Source organism: Hemitrygon akajei, chromosome 10 (genome assembly GCF_048418815.1).
Source record: "Hemitrygon akajei chromosome 10, sHemAka1.3, whole genome shotgun sequence".
Taxonomy (NCBI): domain Eukaryota; kingdom Metazoa; phylum Chordata; class Chondrichthyes; order Myliobatiformes; family Dasyatidae; genus Hemitrygon; species Hemitrygon akajei.
The window spans coordinates 134,118,222-134,136,855 of NC_133133.1; the positions used below are offsets into that span (position 1 = coordinate 134,118,222).

General features: G+C 41.4%; 1 protein-coding gene across 12 annotated transcripts in view; it reads left to right on the forward strand.

The window, feature by feature from the left end:
• The window catches only part of nrcama (neuronal cell adhesion molecule a), a 432,442-nt gene that overhangs the window by 62,140 nt on the left and 351,668 nt on the right, over positions 1 to 18,634 (forward strand). For all 12 annotated transcript variants that reach the window (XM_073059008.1, XM_073059018.1, XM_073059012.1 and 9 more), the window contains one exon: positions 13,598 to 13,676. The gene's annotated coding sequence lies outside the window, so the exon portion shown is untranslated. The remainder of the gene's footprint in view (positions 1 to 13,597; positions 13,677 to 18,634) is intronic.

Genomic DNA, 18,634 nt, shown 5'->3' on the forward strand with positions numbered 1-18,634 from the left:
TCTTCTCCTGTTCTGCTCGCCCTTGAGAATCAAACACTTTTTGTGTGGGACTTGTACCTTAGATACTCTACTGTCTTATCTCCTGATTAAGGACATTATTTAACTTGCTGGATTTCCTTCGGTAATCCAGTGGCATTGATATGGCTGCCTACAATGTACTTATGTAAACATTAAGAAGTCCAATTTTGCACTTCATCATCTTGAGATTCAAACTCGCAGGCTCTGTAAGATGGAGAAACTGAGTGGCAACTCAAGGTCGATGTTGCATCACGTTTGAATGCGTTGTGGCATTCAACTCGTGTATAGGTGGTGGTTGAGTTGAATATCAATTATGTCTTTTTAAGGGAAAGCAAGCTAATTGAAAAGGAGTGGAAGCTGATGCAAATGGATTAGGTAATTTGGGATGGGGAGATGAAGGCAAAAGAGGCGCAAATGTTGGAATTTAGAGCAAAAGTGGAACACTGGAAGAACAGCGGGTCAAACAGCATCTGTGGAGGCAAGAGGCATATGTTGCCATTTCTGATCATGATTCTCCTTTAGGACCAAGAGGGAAATGGGAAAGAGCGTGAAGGGGATGTGACAGGTGCTAGTAGGTGAGAAACCAGGTGGGGAGGGGATGAGGGGCAGATGCAAGTAAAATGGAGCAAGAACTCATCATTCTTACTGCTGGGTTCAAAGCCACCAAGAGGTGTTTGTCCAATTTGTGTTTGGCCTCTTTGTAGCAATGAACAACCCACTGGTATGGATATTGAATTTCCCAGTGTCATTCTGTGCCTCGGCTACTTTATGCACCAGTGCATGCAGTTGTCCCAGATAGTGTCTGCTTAAAGAACTCTTCCTTTGCTTTTGCAGGAATAGCTCTACAACTATGACCTTCATTAAATTCCCAACCAATGAGAATAATCTTTCCTATTTGCCATTCATTTTTTTAAAGCATCCTTGTGGCTTTTCTTTTATCTATTCTGAACTATTCCAGTTTTTCCAACAATTTTGGCACAACCATTCGGTCCCACAGTGGTAAAGCCACTCCAGTGACCTGTGTTCAACCCTGACCATGCAAACTCCAATGCAGACAGTGTCTGTCCTGTTCTGCTGAAAGGTTTTGACCTGAAACGTCGACTGTACTTTTTTTCATAGATGCTGCCTGGCCTGCTGAATTCCTCCAGCAGTTTGTGTGTGTTGTTTCCTATGACTGGGGTGGACTTCCTACCACATCCCAAAGATGTGCAGATAGATGGAGTAATTTGCCACAAGAAGTAGCTGTTGATAAGTGCTGGAGAGTAGAATCAGGTTAAAGAAATGTAATAAGGTTGATGGTTAGTGTGGATTTGATGTCCTGTTTCAATGCTATATGACTCTGACTATTTGATCAAGTAAAACCTCAACTTGCATATAATAATCCCTCTCCACTATAACACTTGACTCCTCTACATGTAATGGCGTAGCTGATAAATCTACGCAAGAGAGTGGCGGTGTTCCTTAAAGTGAAGCAATTGATAACTCATTCTACTTCTGGGATCTAGGTATGGCTGGAGGCCAGCCTTTATTGAGTTTGAACTACGTGGGCTATTTAACAAAGAACCGCAATGACAAGGCCAGAAGCTCATAGACCAAGATAAGAGAGGCAGCTTGTACTAAATATTTTTAAAAACCATCCAATAGTCTTTTTTTTAAACTGCTATTATTAATGATCAGTTTTAGAATTCCTTATTATGAACTCAGTAGAAATTGCACAGTTGTCCATGGGATTTGATCTCTGGTCTCTGGACTGTTGGTCAAGGCCTGGAGTTCCCAGCCTTATTTATGCCACGGACGTCTACCATTAACTGAGGGGTCCGTGGCCCCAGGTTGGGAACCCTTGCTCTGGGCTATGGGTTACTTACCCAAACACTTTGTGCTCCTTGTGCTACTGAAAGGAAAGTCTCAATTTAGTCACTATATGGTACCCTTAGGTTAATAAAAATGCAGGCATTTACAGGAGGCAAATACAATAGAAATGATGAAAAACTGCATAAACCAAGTCTGACAAACAACCAGTAGGCAAAAGAAGACAAATTGTGCAAACGCAAAATATAAAATGCTGAGAGCATTATGTTGTGGAGTCGTTGAAAGTGAGTCTGTCGGTTGTTGGAATCAGATCAAAGTTTTGATGAGTGAAGTTATCCATCCTGGTTCATGTTTCATACTGGGAGTACATATCAAAATATTGATCAGACCGTAGATCTGAGTGAATGCAAATATACCATCTGGTAGCTCACAATTCCCTTTTGACCCCCGAGCTAGGCATGTCGGCCTCTGTATGCTTCGTGTTAATTTCTCTTGAGTTCTTCAACATTTAGTGTTGTTATAATTCTTAAAAATGGGCAATTTCCTTATTACCTTGTACTGCACTGAATGAAAGAAGCAATAAATATTCTCCAGGAACCAATAAACTCTGCTGCATTGTTTAATAATGGCACTTTTATTAATGTTCATTAGATGCAATTTTCCTACTTTGTAACTGCTAGCTTGTGGATCTTCCCAAGGGTGTCCTATGATAAATGTGCCTCAGGAAATGGCCATGGTGGGTTTGCAGTCCAGTTCTTGGTGCAAACGTACTTTTTGACCGGAAAAGATCCAAGAGTACACAAGGACATGTGCAGCAAAAATACAGAATTGTCAAGCCCCACATATTCTCTGACTATTTCCCCTTCTTGTGCATTCAGGTTGAGGGACTGTAGACATGTTGAAATTGCTGACACACTCCTACATTCTAATAAACCAATTAGAAAATTTGCAGTTACTGTTTTCTGCTCAATATTTCATTCTTTTCCCCCTCTCATGAAAGAGGAAGATTGCTTTTTTTAAAATATTGAAATACAATCTAGTGCTTTCTGAGTGTGTATGATGAATAAACTCTTCTCGAGGTTCCGGTCAGACTGGAAGGCTGAGAAGAGATTATTCGTTTATATCGACCTTTATTGCACAAATCCCAGGGAGCATACAAGTCTGGCCTATCAGTGAGGATAAAGTTATGAAGATTGCTTTTGTCTGACTGTACCAAGGCAAGCCATTCTGTTTTACAGGGAATTGCAAACAAGATCCAGCCTACCTTGCAGAAATAGACTCTCTACAGCCAGTCTTAAACACACGAGATTCTGCTGCTGCTGAAATTCCAGAGTAACACACACAAAATGCTGGAGGAAGTTGATTCTTGATTCCCCTCTATAGATGCTGAGTGCCTCCAGCATTTTGTGTGTGGTACTCTACAGCCATGATTCTGGAGTTGCAGTCAGAGAAGGAATCTAGGCTCACTTTCTACACTCTGGAATTTCCCCACCCTGCCTCTGCAGATCCTTGTCAAGCCAAATGCTTCTCACTATTCTGCCTAGAATTAACTGAAGACGAAGTCTACTTGAGCTGGGAGTTGGTGGTTGATTGCTATGTAGACTAGGTACAGCAAAATTAAACATCTGTACAATGAGTATTCTTCTGGCAATAAACTGAAATATGTGCCAATTCTTGCAACTGCATGAAATCTGAAATGGAGACTAGGAGTCACACTCACAAAGTGGTCTTCAGTTGTAGTCAGGTGAGGAATCAAGTGGTGGCACTTTGCATTCAGAAAGATGCGTATGGTTGGGGTGGGGTGAGAATGTAGTTGAATTGCCCTTTCAAAGAAAGGTTAAAGGGAATGGTGCTCCCTTGTAAATGTTTCTTCCCTTTTTTTAAAAAAGAAAGGCAAACATAAACAAGAGAAGGAAAGCAGTTTTGGCAGAAAACTTAGAGATTAGAAGTCACGTGATCAGACTTCTAGGAATCAGAGTCAGCAACTCAATACTGGCTCATGTCTCAATGTTCTCACCCCATGACTCTGCAGGACCATGGAACATTGGATAGTGAAATGCCCAGTTCATTGGTCTGGAATCTCCTTCCTCCTTGAGCTATCAAAGAAGTGGAAAGCTGCAAATACCTCTGTAATAAACACAAAATGCTAGAGGAACTCAGCAGGTCAGGCAGCATCTATGGAGAGAATAAACAGTTGACATTTTGGACTGAGATGCTTCAGGATCTCTTCATCTCTTTACCTGTCTCCAATAATATTGACCACCTTGAGGAGAAATCTTGATTTATAAGGTGGAAACAACACACATGCCTTATTTTGATTCACAATTTTCAAAATCATCACTTAAAAAAAAAAAGACACACATTATCATAGAGTGAAAGAACAGGGGAAGAAGAAATCAGGCAGGTTGGGAAAAAACACCTTTTACTAGTGTTTAAATAGTTTCACATGGTTCAATATACAATAACAAATCTTTTTCCTCAAAGTAAATGGGTTGTACTGCAGCTTGCTTCTCGTATCTCTGCCCTTTTATGATTATAAGACGTTGATATGAACTGGGACCCAAAATTTCCCTGTCCTTTTTGTTTGGGTGGGGAGGGCAAGGGTGAGGTTCTTGCAACACGCGGACAGTCCATTCTGCAACAGATGGGAATCAGATGTTGCAATGTTCTCCATTACTCACTTGGGCAGAGTGAAATGATGGCACTGCCTATTGTTTCAGGAGCCAAGTCTATTGACAGTAAATCTCATGAGTGTGATGTCCTCAGTGATGAATGAAATATGCAAGCTCCACAATTTTTGTTCAAGTAACATGGATTTCCTGCCAGATTGGTTGACTGAGTCAGGTTGAAAGTGTTGCTATTGAGGTTAAAGTAACCTTAATGAAAGATCATGTATCAAGCCACAATGGCCAAACTACCTTGGGCAAATTAGTGTGGGAGAAGTTACTGTATTCCCAACTTCAGTAATGAAAGCACTTGGGGAAACCAGCAGTGGTTGCTGCTCCTAGAGTGAGTGAGAGTGAGAGAATGAGAAAGAGATAGAGATATAAAAAAAAAATGAAGGCCCATAAGTTTCTGATATATCCCCTCACTCCATGGCCTTGGAGATCTGTAGAAAAGTCACTTTGATAAGGTGTTCCAAGGGTAATTGTTGACCATGGAGTAAAATTACAGCAAAAGAGAAGTAACAGGCAGGGAAAAAGTCAACCTCAACAAATCTGGTAGGGTATCTGTATTGGTGAGAGTGGAGCTGGTGTATTTTGTTCATTTTGGAAAAGCCTGAAGCAGACACTACATCAATGTGAGAGAAGACTTAACTGGAGAAGGTGAAGGAGAATCCAAACAGATATGTTAAGAACAAAAGGATTACAAGGGACAAAATTGGTCCTCTGGAAGATCAGTGTAGTCCATTCGTGGATCTAAAAAAATTTATTTATCTTGAATAAATTTTTTGTATCTGCATTTATTTAGGAGATGGACACAAAGTCTATAGAAGTGAGGCAATGCAGGGAGCAACTTCCTAGACTCTTTACAGATTACGAAAGAGGAAGTGTTTGCTGGCCTGAGGCAAATTAGGATGGATAAATCCCTAGGGCTTGACGAGGTGTTCCCTTGGACTCTATGGGAGGCAGGTGCTGAAATTGTAGGGCTCCGAACAGAGATATTTAAATCATCCTTAGCAACAGGAGAGGTACCAGAGGATTGGAGGATAGCCACTGTTGTTCTGCTGTTTACAAAAGGCTCCAAACACAAACAAGGAAATTATAGACTAGGGTGTGTGACATCAGTAGTGGAAAAGTTTTGTAAAGTATTCTAAGGGACCAGATATATAAGTATTTGGATAGACATGGATGGATGAAGGACAGTCGGCATGATTACGTGCATGGTAGGCCATGTCTAACCAGTTCTAGAGTTTTTTGAGGAAGTTAGCTTGGAGAGTGGATGAAGACAAGGCAGTGGATGTTGTCTACATGGACTTTAGTGAGACATTTGAAAGATTCAACATCGGAGATCAGTCAAGAAGGTTCAGTCGCTCGACATTCAGGATGAGGTAGTAAATTGGATTAGACATTGGCTTTGTGGGAAAAGCCGGAGAGTGGTAGTAGAAGGTTGGTTTTTTGGAGGTCAGTGACTAGTGGAATGCCTCCGGGATCAGTGCTGGGAATGTTGTTGTTTGTCACCTATATCAGTGATCTGGATCATAATGTGGTTAGCTGGATCAGCAATTTGCAGATGCCACCAAGTTTGGGGGTGTTCTGGACAACCAGGAAGACCATCATGGCTTGCAGAGGGATCTGACTCAGCTGGAAAAATGAGTTGAAAAATAGCAGATGGAATTTAATACAGACAAATGCGAGGTGTTGCACTTCGGTAGGACCAACTAGGGTAAGTCTTACACAGTGAACGGTAGGGCCGTAATTTGTTGAAAGTGATATCTCAAGAAGATAAGGTTGTAAAGAAAGCTTTTGGCATATTGGCCTTCATAACAAAGTATTGAGTATAGGAAATGGATGTTACATTGAAGTTGTATAAGACATTGGTGAAGCCTTATTTGGAGTATTGTGTGCAGTTTTGATCATCTACCCACAGGAAAGATATAAATAAGGTTGAAAGAATACAGAGAAAATTTATAAGGATGTTGCTGGATCTGGAGGACCTGTGTTATAAGGAAAGATTGAATAGGTTAAGGCTTTATTCCCTAAACATAGAAGATTGAGAGGAGATTTGAAAGAAGTATACAAAATTATGAAGGGTATAGATAGGGTAAGTGTAAGCAGGCTTTTTCAACTGAGGTTGGGTGGGACTACAACTAGAGGTCATGGGTTAAGGTTGAAAGTTTAAGGAGAACATGAGGGGAAACTTCTTTACTCAGAGGGCCGTGAGAGTATAGAACTAGTTATCAGCATAGGTGGTGGGTGTGAGCTCGATTTCAACATCTAAGAGAAGTCTGGATAGGTAGGGGTATGGAGAGCTATGGTCCCATATAGGTTGATGGAATTAGATGGGATGTAGGGTCTGTGTCTGTGCCATACTTTTCTATGACTCTGAACTTTGCTAAGTATTTACTCCATATATTTGATTTTTGGTGACAGAAGGGGTGGTTGGGGAGGTGAGCTTGTATTGAACATCCCTTGGTTCTAAAGCATTATATGGAAATAATAGAGGGGAACATGTATACAGCGGAGCATCCGTAGGGACCAAGACAGTGAACAGAATCAAGGTCTGTAAATATTGGGTGAAACTGGAGGATGCAGCTCAGATGGTCGTGAATTGCTGGTGTCAGATAACTAGCGTGTTTATACTAGAGTTAATACAGACAATTCTGTGAGTGACTAGGGAGTAACAAGCACTAAGCCTTGATTGCAAGCTTTTAATCAATTTTGCCATTATTGACAAAAATACACTGGTACCTTACTTGACGTTTAGGATGCAGGAATAATTGTTATTATGAAGGGAGCTGAGTGTTACTGGTAGATAGATAGATAGATAGATAGATACTTTATTCATCCCCATGAGGAAATTCAACTTTTTTTCCAATGTCCCATACACTTGTTGTAGCAAAACTAATTACATACAATACTTAACTCAGTAAAAAATATGATATGCATCTAAATCACTATCTCAAAAAGCATTAATAATAGCTTTTAAAAAGTTCTTAAGTCCTGGCGGTAGAATTGTAAAGCCTAATGGCATTGGGGAGTATTGACCTCTTCATCCTGTCTGAGGAGCATTGCATCGATAGTAACCTGAGGAGCATTGCATCGATAGTAACCTGAGGAGCATTGCATCGATAGTAACCTGTCGCTGAAACTGCTTCTCTGTCTCTGGATGGTTCAGAGTTATCCATAATTGACCGTAGCCTACTCAGCGCCCTTCGCTCAGCTACCGATGTTAAACTCTCCAGTACTTTGCCCACGACAGAGCCCGCCTTCCTTACCAGCTTATTAAGACGTGAGGCGTCCCTCTTCTTAATGCTTCCTCCCCAACACGCCACCACAAAGAAGAGGGCGCTCTCCACAACTGACCTATAGAACATCTTCAGCATCTCACTACAGACATTGAATGACACCAACCTTCTTAGGAAGTACAGTCGACTCTGTGCCTTCCTGCACAAGGCATCTGTGTTGGCAGTCCAGTCTAGCTTCTCGTCTAACTGTACTCCCAGATACTTGTAGGTCTTAACCTGCTCCACACATTCTCCATTAATGATCACTGGCTCCATATGAGGCCTAGATCTCCTAAAGTCCACCACCATCTCCTTGGTCTTGGTGATATTGAGACGCAGGTAGTTTGAGTTGCACCATATCACAAAGTCCTGTATCAGTTTCCTATACTCCTCCTCCATGCTAATAATCTGGTGTAATGTTCCTGCCCCTTCGACATTTTCCTTGTAATGAAATGTCCTGTGCTTCTGCAGGGTACTAGCTTGGGAGAGCTGGAGTTTCCATGGGAATGAGGTGAATGGATAGTAACCACTCTGCTTGTTACCATGGGCTGCTTGTTATCCCTGGGCTGGAGAGAGCTGCAGTTGAGTGAAGAGTGGGACGAGATGGCAGTGTTGTTGATCCTCAGCAAGAGATGAAAGGTGGTTGAAGGATTGGGGCGGACTGTCCCCAGAGATGGCCCACCCTTGTCATGATAGCCTTGAGCTCTGCACCTTGGTTTTGAGTGACTGCTTCCATCTACCCTCAGACCGTCCGATGCCAACCTCCCCAACCTTGCCACTGCTAGCCTCTCCACAGCGACCGTTGGCTGATTCATGTGCTGGGGTGGCAGGAGTCCTGGCACCTATAGTTCTGTAGAGGGCAAGGAAAGGCAACAAGTACCTGATGCAGCAGTGTGGTATGAGGGGATGTTTTTTTAAACGGTAGGGGTAGACATACCGGAGAGTCACAAACAAGAGAAAAACTGCAGATGCTGGAAATCCAAGCGATACACAGAAAATGCTTTTTGTTTGTGATACCTGTGAGTGTCCAGGCTGGAGAAGCAACAATGCTATCAGTAGGTGGGGTACTAGTGTACTGAAGATGGTAGGGGGAGGAGAGAGAAAGGGGCGGCTTGGCTGAGGGGCAATGGGAAGGGGAAGGTTTGTGATTAAAACCTCTATGTTAATATTGGGGGCTTCATCACAGAAAATGCTGGGAATACTTAACGGATCTGGCAGCAGCTGTGTAAAGAGAAAGAAGGTTAATACGCCTGTGACTTTTTTTGAGGAAATGGCAAAACAAACTGATGGAGGTAGGTTCAAGGTACATTTGTTATCAAAGTATGTACACAGTAGTATCGACAGGAAATCTGGCAGAGATTCATCTTCTTCAGAAAGCCACGAAACAAAACATGGACGCCATCCAAAGAAAAATCATCAACACCCCCCCAGCCCCAAACCCACATGCTGAAAAAAAATGTGGAATGGTGGCGTGCTACATATGGATTTTAGTAAGGTGTTCAACGAGTTTTCTTATGGTTGGCTCATTTAGAAAGTCAGGAAGTGGGGAAACTTGGTTGCAAGGATTGACAGAGGGCAGATGGTTGTAGTAGATGGAGTGTACTGTCCTCTGCCTGGAGGTCAGTGACCAGTGGTGTTTCACAGGGACTTAGGGATTTACGTAAGAAACTTGGATCAGGAAGTAGAATGGTGGGTTAGTAAGTTTTCAGATGACATGAACATTGACTGTATTGTGGATCGTGTAGAAGGATTAGTGCCTGGATTAATGGGGAGATCTTCTGAAGAAAGGTTGAGTGAGCTAGGGCTTTTCTCTTTGCAGTGAGGAAGGAGGAGAAGGTGACTTGACAGAAGTGTACAAGATGACAAAAGGCATAGTTAGAGGGTAACAGCCAGTACCTTATTCTGAGGGCAACAATGGTCAATTCAAGAGGGCATAATTTTAAAGTTCCGAAACATTGACTGTTTGTTCATTTCCATGGAGTTTCTGCAGCACTTTGTGTCTGCGTGTTGCTTTGGATTTCCAGCATCTGCAGAATTACTTGTGCTTATAATTTTAAGGTGATGGGAGAAAAGTATGTGGGGGTAGTTTCTAGGGGTTGTGGTAGAGGCAGATACTCTTAGGTAGCCGCAAAGATGAAAGAAACATGGAGGGTTATGTGAGAGGGAAGGTTTAGATTGATCCTAGACTAGGTGAAGGTGTCAGGATAACATTGTAGGCCGAAAGGTCTGTTCTTTGTAGTATGGTTATGATTCAAGTTCAAGACTGTCTTTTTATTTCTCTCTCCACATGCTGTTGGACATGCTGAGTGCCTCTAGCATTTTGTCTGATTTCTGGCATCTGCAGTGAATTTTTGTTTTCATTGTTATGACACTATAACTGCCAATGAACTGTCAGAGCCACACATGAAACACTAGAGGATTTTAACAATATGATAAAACATTGTAAGTCATTTTACCGTCAATAATAACAACCAGCAGAGATACTTTTGGGAGGTTTTGAGAGCTTTTTATTTGGAAATATGAGGGTTATCTTGTATTGATATTAAATGACGGAGCCATTACTGCACTGAAGAAGATGTATGGTTTGTTGAGTTCATGCTATATCTTTCTTCATAGCATGAGCTGGATTTACTGGGAGACCTTTGATAATCACAAGGGCCTGGAAAAAATTGGAATGATGAAGGTGCACATGTAATCTATTAAAATAACCAATGGACGTAAATGTAGAAATCCTGCAGTTGTGCAGGAATTTAGCACATGAGACAATTTAGTTCATCATGTAAGTGCCAGCTCTTTGATAGACCAATGCATTTTATTACATTCCTCTGCTGTTTCCCCATATCCTCAAAATCTTCCCCTTGAGTATTAGCAGATGACATCATGACTCAGTTTATTTTTACAAGAGTTCCTCAAATTACAAAAGATTCTTCATATTTCCTTAAGACCCAGAAGGAGGAGGATGTTCTGTCCATAATGTATATGCCAGCTCAAAGAACAGTCCAATTTCCTCTGGCTAATATTTCCCTGTCACTTAATCTCCCCACATTCCCATTGGATCTACTATTCACCTAGAAGAATTTACAATTGCTAATTAATCTACGAATCCCCACACCTTTTAAGAAGTAGAAACCAAAGCACCTGTAAGCAACATGCAGTCACAGGGAACACATGCAAACTCCACACAGATTGCACTGGAACTGTGAGGCAGTAGCTCTGTTCACTGTGCTTTTGCGCTGTACTAAAGCTGAGACTCCCGGTTACTAATCTTGCTTGGTGCATGTTTATTTAGCCTTGTTAAAGCTAGTCAAGATTTTTAACACAAGATTCAGTTTTGTTCAGTGTATTTCATGCCTTGTCTGTTGAATTTAGCGGGCTGGTACTGTAATGGCATCGGCACCAGACTTCGAGGCTAATGCTGTCGGGTTCATATTCAGCCAGCTCCTTGCGCGATTTCTGTCCGGCCGGGTTGAGTGTAGAGCTAGTAACTCAGCCTTGTTAAAAACAGACAGATGCTAAGGAAATGGCAAAATCTGCCGTCCGATGCACCTCAAGGAACAGCAAACAAACAAAATATGTATTTTATATATAGAAAAAAAAATTTTGTTACTATTATTTATATAACAAAAAAACACAAACTAACTTTTACTTGTGCTTCAGGTCAATAACCTCAATAACCTTACTTGAGATACCAGGTGATCATACTAATAACCTGAAATTTAATTCTATTTACCTCCCTTTGCCTGACCCACAAAGCATTTTGTTATAGAAATCAGATTTCCAGTATCTGCAAGTGTTTTTTTTTGACAATTAGACATAGGAATTCAATGTGACTCCAGTCCCAATTGAGAATGTGCCATTTATAAAACTTGTCATAAGGTTTATGCACTGGCTGCCAACCTGTTTCTTAAAGCTCCCTGATAATATTCCAAGCCCATGTGATCTCCAACATGGAATTTCAAAAGCAATTTGAGTTATTTTGGGGTTGTTTTCTTATACTTGGGATGCACATTGCTTATAATTTATTTTAAAATCCAATCCTGAATGTAGCTGTTGAACGGAACTGGTTTTGATTAATCTGTCAAACCATGCACGTGCTTTTTGAAGGCCCACTCTTTCCAAATACTGGAAAGCCACTGAGATTTGTTTGGGGTTTTCTGCAAATGCCAGGAAGTTCATTGTGAATTTTAAACTAGCTTGTTGATTTTTATTTTGCCACTATTGATTTTATTTTCTTAGAGTGAATTGGTGCTAATCAACTTGTGCATAGACTGTGTAGTTCAAGCTTGGTTAAGGTCAAAGTCAAGCTTATCATATGCATAAGTACATGTATGCACAGATGCAGTGAAAAACCTACTTGCAACAGCATCACAACAATTGCAAGGAAAAACATAAATGTGAAGTATATACAGTTTTTAAAAGAAAACAGCACAATTAACACACTAAAAAAACAACACAACTAGCACAAAAAACAAATGTCCACTTCAGTGTGATCAGTGATACTGTTGCTAAACTACGATGGTTTAGTTCAGGAATTGAGTGGTTAAAGGTAATTAGCTGTTCTTGAACCTAGTGTTGTGGGACTTCAGACCTCTGAACTTCCTGTGGACAAAAAAGGATGGTGGATGGTATGGTTGATGTTATTTTCTTAAGGCAGTGCTTCTTGTCGATACCACTGATGGTTGGTAGTACAGGATAGACTCTTGGTTACACTTCAGGGATGTTTCAGGTGCTCCAGGGTTTGTTGAAGAAGAAATTGCTGGGCACTGAAGCCCTATGCCAAATATTGACCATGGAAAAATGCAATTATTTAGAGATATCAGTGAAGTAGGAGGAGTGAAGAGGTGTGTGTATGTTATGACCAATGTTGTGTTATATGGGTTTTCTTTTCAGCAATGGCTAAAATGACACAGTGTAGAAAGGTACTTTACACTAAAATGATTTTTTTTTCCGTGCATTGAGAACTGCAATGCACTCTTATGAGTTATTTAATTGTCACGGACATCCAGACCATATTTTATTTTGACTGATACAGACATTAAAATGGGCTAAACATTTTGTGACTTGGCACAGGATATTGGAGAATTGAAATAAACATTCATTTATTTTTTATCCTGAAAGAGTTCTTCTCCATTGGAGATTTCCTGTTCAGAGGTCACATCCATTTCTTTGAATCAGAACAGCTTGACCAGCATGCTGATTTATAATCTTAAGTCTTTTCAGTAAGCCATGATGTGGAGTGTTTTACCGAAATAACATATTGCATCAAGAATGGATATTAAAATGATTTAAATCTACGGTTGGGTGAGGGGTGAGCAAACTGCAGGAATGTTTGAGGTGGAGGTGCGCAACCTAGAGAGTGTGCCCAGAGGAAAGTCAGAGAGCCTGGGAATGGGAGGGGTTGGTTGGTCCAGCCCGTTACAATAGAGACCAGGTGTTGTGACATAAATAACTTAGGCTGATGCCTTGTAGTTTAGATAGGGCCTTAGCAATTAATACATAAATGCAGGCAGGTGCCACAGTCCTTCAGTGTAAATGGATGCTGTTCATCTTTTTTTAAGAGAGTGCCTGCAGCATTTACTGTCCCCCCAGTTTTGTGTTTGCTTGCACTGCTGAGTTTTGCAAGATTTGGAGTCACCACTAGTGCAAGCTTTGCATATCTATTGAACTTGGTGTAAAGGGTGTTAGCTTTCATAATCCTCTTTTGTTTGGTACTGTTGTCTATTTTAGGTGGTGATGCCACTGAGAATGCGAGTAAGATCCATCTGCTGTTTCACCAGCATTCATTTGTTTATGCTCAAGTGTTAATATTTTCTTGCATTACAGCAATAACTACGCTTCAGCAAGAATTTTGGCTGAAAAACAAGCTGGAGCATCCGGTGGGGGTGAGAAGCAGAACATAAATGCAAGTACTTTTTTTCATTCTTTTGTTCTTTAAATGTATAAATGTTTTAATTAGCTGTGGAAAACTGCAGTTTATGAAAGAGCTCAGCAAGTCTCCAGCTACACTGTATTGTAAACTGTAATGCGATGGAAAATCCCTTTTCCAAGTGGAATTTTGCCCTCACGATTAACCAGTTTCTTCAGATTCCCTCTTGATATTTACTTGCTAATTATGATACATTTGCCAAAAGAACTATTGTGTCTCCCTTGCCATCTTGGTAGGTCACTCTTAAACTTCCCTGTTGGAAGAACAGTGTCCTAACAGTTTTGTTTTCGGGTGCTGGCTGTATTTCCTCATTCAGGTGAAACTTGCTTCTGTCGAGGCTTACCACACCGGTATCTCTCCTAATTGTGCCCAGTTTCCCATTTATTGCTTTGGTCCCTTTAGCTTTTGAGGGTTCAGAGGTCTGGATTGGATTGTTTCAACACTCTAGGAGTGATTGTGAAACAAGTTGAACTTTGAGTATATTGCTCTGTGCACCGAGACAATGAAAAACTTGCTTGCAGCAGTATCACGGGCACAACATTCACAAGAAAAACATAAATGAAACATAAATTGTACAAGAGAGAACACAATTAGAGAAAGAAAAAAACTAGTTGATTGTAGTACAAAGTGGCCGTGGTGTTGCTATACAAATGTAATTTGGGCTGTGCAGGTTGGTTCAAGAAGGGAATAAGCTGTTCCTGATCCTGGTGGTGTGGGACTTGAGGCTTCTGTTCCTCCTACCCAATGGTGAAAAGATTGCATGGCTCAGGTAGTGAGGATCTTTGATAGATCTTGCTTTCTTGAGACAGTGCAGTATGTCAATACTAATGGTGGGGAGGGGTGTGCCAATGAGTTATTGGAGAGTCCACTAAATCTCAGCAGCTGCTTGTGTTCCTGCAGGTTCGAATTGCCAATCTTGACCATAATGCCATAAACTTTCAGACAGTGAGAGTATAGCAGTATCTCATAACTCCAGGGGCCAAGGGTCAACCATAACCTTTGGTGCTGTTTGTGTGGATTTTACATGTTCTCCCAGTGACTGAGTAGATTTTCATTGGATGCTCTGGTCTCATCTACCATAAATGCTGATAGTTTAATTGACTACTGTAAATAATCTCTTGGTGCAGTTAAGTGTTCAATGGATCAATGAGCAGTCGATGGACTTGTGTGAGGGTAAACAGATTGTTGGATTAAAATGGAGTGGCATTAATGGAAGCCAGCATGGAGCTGGTGGGTTGAATGGCCTCCTTTGCCTTAATAAGGAAGTAAGTGATAGTTTAGGTGCTGTTATCATTATGTTGATATCTCACCAGCAACTCAGCAGCTTTCTGATGCTCTGTCCCAGGCAGAATGAAAACTAGGCCAAGATCTTGGTTTGTTGCTTTCAATGTAGAATTAGGTTGCAGCAAAAATTAGGGAAGGAAGAGAGAGCAGAGGGAAAAATGAAGTGACTCCTCTCTAGAACGGGATAACCACCTCAGACTTTAGGTCTACTCCAGGAGATGTTATTGCGTAATCCACTCTCTTATCATATTTTAAAGTGTCACCATTTGCCTAGGAGTTAACTTACAGTTTCTTCACTTATAGCTAAGGGTCAGAACTGTTTCAGGGAAGTGAGTAAAAATGCATTTTTATATTTAGCATGCCATTTTAACTGGAAGAGTAAGTAGGGCACATATTCCTTGTAAAATCTGTCTAAATGGGGCAGAGTAATGATCTGGGTTGATTAGAGATCATTAAGAATGCTGAATGCAAATTAATGAGGCTATGAAATTTAAGTCACAGTGTTGAGAAAGAATTGGAAAAAGCCATTATGTTGGATTTGAGGTCTGCAGGATCTGTTCAGGCCTGTTCTTTGGTAAGCGGCTCTTGGCTCCATTGGAGACAGGTCATGAGACTAGAAATCAAACTGTGTGGTGTTAGCAATTACTTCTTGATGAAATATTGCTAATTGTGATAATGGACTAGTACTTCAACGTGCAATCATTGTACCTCATCGGACGCTCCTGGGTATGCACCTAATGACATCACTATTCATGTTTTGTTGAGAACACCACTTATTAGGTTTGGTGGTGGCACAGATGGTGGTGCTCCATTAGTGGGGGCAGAGACCAGCCACACAGGGTGGGCAGGGGTTCTCAGCACATGAGGCAAAGAGCCAATCCTATGAACTCTTCAGGGTCAGTGCATCCTATCTGATCTCCTTAAAGATAGATGTATCCTAGGCTTGGATTTTCCAAAGCCACCATCTCTGAGATGGGCCACATTCTTCTGGAAGATTTTGTGCTCCATCTGCTCTTTTGTAAAGAACTTAAGAGCCAAAGAAATAAAACCAAATACAGGCTATTCAGCCCCTCGATCCTGTTCTGCCATTCACTGAGAAGACAGCCTTGCCTCCACAGCACTCTGAGGTAGAGTAGTAATTCCTCCCTCATTTCTTATTGAAATGGGTGACCCGCTCCCCCTCCATTCTGAATCAATGTCCCTTAGTCCTAGACATTACCTTGGAGAAACACCTCTTGGTATGCATCTTGTTAATCTCCTTCCATAGTCTTGTTTTCTTTCCTGCAAGGATGCCACTCACTCTTTTGAATACCACTGACTAAAGGTCCAACCTGCATAACCCAATTGCATTCCATTTGCATAATTTCAAACCCTTTGTCCCAAAGCTCAATACAGTGAATATTCTCTGAATTACCACCAATGCAAGGACCTAAACCTTACACTATACCTTGGGGTTCAATCTTTCCAGTGTCCTGTCCTATTGAAACAAGACTTCCCCTATTTTTGTGTTCCATCATCATTGCAACAAAAGCCAATGTATTATTAGATTATTGTGGGATAGATGTTGATGGGTGGGGCTCGGCATTAATTAAACGATAAAGGATTCATGGGCAGCTTCTTTATGCGGAGAGTGATTAGAATGTGAAAATCTCTTCCCTAGGGAGTACTTGAGGTGAATAGTAAAGATGTGTTCCGGAAAGAAACAGATGAACTCTGTAAGAAGAGAGATAGAATAATACTTTGCTGTTTACTGTTGAGTGGCAGGATGCACAAGCCAAGTATAAACACTGGTATGGAGCTGGCCTGACAACAACTACTTTGCAGTGCTATCATACTGCTGCATTAATACTATTTGGAGATGCTCTGGTTTGGTTGATTTATCTTAAGTTCTGAGAAATTCCATAATGGTCTTGGACTTCTGTCAACTCTAATCCAAAGTCACTCTGTGCAAATTAATTAGGAGGTGGACACTATAGTCAATGACAGTGAAGTGAAAAATGACAGCCTTTGACAATACTCAGTGGATAGACTATAGCTGGTTACTTCTCTGGACTTTATTCCTGTTTGGTTTCATCATGCTGTAGATCTGTCCTGATGCTTAATGATATTTTTATCTAATGCTAAAGGCACTTTACAGAGAATAAAGCCAATCTCTTCTTTATGTTTGGCATGCACACTGAGTTCCTCTTTAATGTAAATACTGCTAGAAGATGGTTGGGAGAACAAATTTGGGGACGGTGAGCCCTTTCGTTTTGGGAAAATGTGAGTTATCATTTTCCCAAGCCAAAGGTCAGATACAGTACTGTGCAAAAGTCTTAGTCACATTTATATAGTTAAGGTATCTCAGAATTTTGCATAGTTCTGTACTTGCAAAAATAGAGCAGAGAGCGATTTTCGTAAAGCTGACCGGAGCAAAGGTTGTTGGGGTTGGTGAGAGCGAAGCACCGTGAGAGGGGTGTGGGGCAGGTGGCAGAGGAGTGTTGGGGTGAGCGGTTGGCATGGGTGGAGACATACCTGCCCATGAAACACCAAGCAGAGTCATTTGATTCAAAACAAAATAGGTTTGTTGATCATTACAGAATGTCCCTCTGGTGCTTTCCACAGCCTCCTGTCTCCCTTCCTTGTTTCCCACCCATTTTTACCCCTCTCCCTGCTCCCTCCCACTCTCAGTCTGCAATAGATGCCCATGTGAGTCATGGTAAATCTGATTCTGATAAATATGAAATTTGTTTTTTTTCATGGCAGCAGTACAGTGTAATATATAAAATTGCTACAGCACTGTGCTCAAGTCTTTGACCACTAGCTATACGTATTTGCCTAAGACTTTTCACAGTACTGTACTTTTACTTATTTTGTAAAAATAGCCAAATTGCCTTCAGCTGCCTCTCTCCTACTACCCCCCCCCCCCCCCCCCACTGCTTGGCCCAGTCTTGTCTCCACTGCACCATTCACTCTTTCCCACTCCCCTCTACTGGCTCTCACCAACGCATTAAGGACAATACCATTAACAAGAGGATGATAACAGAGCAAGGACAGGTTTGGGGAAGGGGCAGTAGTGGTGGTCATTGGAAACATGGTGTGCAAGAAATGGGAAGGAGTGATTCATTTAATTAGTGAGATACAGTGTGGAATAGGCTCTTTGAGTCACTCCGCCCGGCAATTCTCCAATTTAATCCCAGCCTAATCACAGGACAATTTACAGTGACCAATTCACCTACCAACTGGGTCACCTTTGGACTGTGGGAGGAAACCGGGATATCAGGGAGAGGGGGACCCACGTGATCGTAGGGAGAATATACAAACTCCTTACAGGCGGTGGCGGGAATTGAACCCAGGTCGCTGGTACTGTAAAGATTTGTGATACTTGCTAAGCTACCGAAGATCAAGAGTCACTGAAAGGAGATGGGAGTGACAGAATGGAATAGGGGAAACAGGGAAGGGGAGTTGCTGGACTTGGTGCTTTCTGCAGTCACCTGCTGAGTGCATTCCCTAGGGTGGGCCACGGAGCTATCGTGTGTGTGTACCTCAAAGCTCTAATGAGTGACGAAGTACAATACACACTACACACAGATGTGAACTCTAGGATCAATGATGTATGTCATATCTTGATTAGACACACTGCAGTTCAGTAAAGGGCTTCCTTTTACTTT